Raw genomic sequence first — 2,500 nt, 5'->3', positions numbered from 1 at the left:
GCTAGGAGCTCCACACCAACACCCACTGTAAACCCTAACGCATTTTCAACTAAAATACTTCTAGTAAGTGGAACTCAAAGTTGATGAAAAGTATTTATTACTTCAAATGTTTATGTGGATCTGACTCAAGCTCACATCAACTATATTTTTTAAGTTATGATAACATGGAAATGGAAAGGAAATGTTTTACCCAGCATGCTCTACTGCAGGTATATTTTTGGAGAATTGTTTAATATCTGTGTTTTTGCATGTACATTGAATGATTGATTCATCTTATGCTACACAAAGATAAATAACATACATTTTTGTAAACTAACCTTTTTCCACCTGTTACTGAAATGGTTGTTCCAGTTTAAACGGCTCAGGTCGTCTCCTCAAACAGTTCCTAACCCTTGCAGTCATTATGAATGCAGGTTGCAGGTGAATAACAACGCTAACTGGTACTGAAATGGTTGTTCCAGTTTAAACGGCTCAGGTCGTCTCCTCAAACAGTTCTTAACCCTGGCAGTCATTATGAATGCAGGTTGCAGGTGAATAAGAATGCTAACTGTTACTGAAATGGTTGTTCCAGTTGAAACGGCTCAGGTCGTCTCCTCAAACAGTTCCTAACCCTGGCAGTCATTATGAATGCAGGTTGCAGGTGAATAACAACGCTAACTGTTACTGAAATGGTTGTTCCAGTTTAAACGGCTCAGGTCGTCTCTTCAAACAGTTCCTAACCCTGGCAGTCATTATGAATGCAGGTTGCAGGTGAATAACAACGCTAACTGGTCGATAGCAAAGCTCAGGATTCCAATAGGAATGGCACCTCACTTTGAAAGCCAGCATAATGTGACTTGCAAGTGGGGTTGCAAAAGTCTGGTAAATGTCCCAGGTATTTCAGAAATCCTGGTTGGCTGATTCCTGAACATTTGTGGAAAGTTAGCCTGAATTATGCAACCCTACTTGTAGGCCTGATTTGGCTTGTAAACCAGGCCACTGTATTAGGTTGACGATAGGCCTCAAAATAAGGCCTTATAAGCTATGTAAATGTATTGTCATAAAGAGTTTAATGACAACATTGAAAATGAACTGAAAATGAATTAATTCAACAACCATGTCTCTGTCACTAACAAATATCGTGGGTAACCCTACAATTCACTCGAAAAGACAAGTCACACTGGGAAATTATATTAGAGGCTTAGCTAGGACGTTTCTCAAAATGTTCAATCTGATACAACTCAAATCTGGACCCCTGCAGCAGGGCTGTTGAACTCATTCCATGGGGGGCTTAGTGTCTGCATGGAATGAGTAGTTGTTCCTTTCAATTAAGCCCTAGACAACCAGGTGTGGGGAGTTCCTTTCTAATTAGTGATCTTAATTCATCAATCAGGTACGAGGAAGGAGCAAAAACCAGCAGACACTCGGGCCCAATGTGGAGTGAGTTTGACAGGTATTCTACAGGGTCACAGTGACTCTATCGGTTTGAGTAATGACTACAAAATAATTTTAAGTAACTGTAGGCTACTCAGACATATTAAGTGCAACAGGTTTCCTAAAAAAAATGGAGTAATGACAGCACAATGGGGTTTACACTGCCAATACAGAGAGAGAAGCAGGGAAAGCCTCACTCCATCACGTCAGTAAAGAGAACAAGAAAGAAACCGAAACAGAGAGAGAAAAGTCACTCCCAGTGAGAAGAGATGCAAACAGACAGAGAGAGAGAGACAAGTCACTCCCAGGGAGAAGAGATTTAAACAGACAAACAGAGAGAGAAAAGTCACTCCCAGTGAGAAGAGATTTAAACAGACAAACAGAGAGAGAAAAGTCACTCCCAGTGAGAAGAGATTTAAACAGACAGAGAGAGAAAAGTCACTCCCAGTGAGAAGAGATTTAAACAGACAGAGAGAGAAAAGTCACTCCCAGTGAGAAGAGATGCAAACAGACAAATAGAGAGAGACAAGTCACTCCCAGTGAGAAGAGATTTAAACAGACAAATAGAGAGAGACAAGTCACTCCCAGTGAGAAGAGATGCAAACAGACAAATAGAGAGAGAAAAGTCACTCCCAGTGAGAAGAGATTTAAACAGACAAACAGAGAGAGAAAAGTCACTCCCAGTGAGAAGAGATTTAAACAGACAAACAGAGAGAGAAAAGTCACTCCCAGTGAGAAGAGATTTAAACAGACAAACAGAGAGAGAAAAGTCACTCCCAGTGAGAAGAGATTTAAACAGACAAATAGAGAGAGACAAGTCACTCCCAGTGAGAAGAGATTTAAACAGACAAACAGAGAGAGAAAAGTCACTCCCAGTGAGAAGAGATTTAAACAGACAAACAGAGAGAGAAAAGTCACTCCCAGTGAGAAGAGATTTAAACAGACAAACAGAGAGAGAAAAGTCACTCCCAGTGAGAAGAGATTTAAACAGACAATCAGAGAGAGAAAAGTCACTCCCAGTGAGAAGAGATTTAAACAGACAGAGAGAGAAAAGTCACTCCCAGTGAGAGGAGATGCAAACAGACAA

At 40.6% G+C, this 2,500-nt stretch overlaps 1 protein-coding gene across 2 annotated transcripts in view; it reads left to right on the top strand.

The window, feature by feature from the left end:
• LOC124043008 (norrin-like) overlaps positions 1-2,500 on the top strand; it is a 57,967-nt gene that overhangs the window by 42,655 nt on the left and 12,812 nt on the right. The window contains exon 2 of one of the 2 annotated variants that reach the window (XM_046361185.1): positions 1-63. This exon is cut by the window's left edge and continues 90 nt beyond it. The gene's annotated coding sequence lies outside the window, so the exon portion shown is untranslated. Of the gene's footprint in view, positions 64-1,034 lie in introns of those variants that run through there. The other variant, XM_046361186.1, reaches the window with a different exon arrangement.

Source organism: Oncorhynchus gorbuscha, linkage group LG09, assembly GCF_021184085.1.
Source record: "Oncorhynchus gorbuscha isolate QuinsamMale2020 ecotype Even-year linkage group LG09, OgorEven_v1.0, whole genome shotgun sequence".
Lineage (NCBI taxonomy): Eukaryota > Metazoa > Chordata > Actinopteri > Salmoniformes > Salmonidae > Oncorhynchus > Oncorhynchus gorbuscha.
Note: the sequence above shows the minus strand (reverse complement) of the source record. Positions and strands in the feature narration are given on the sequence as shown.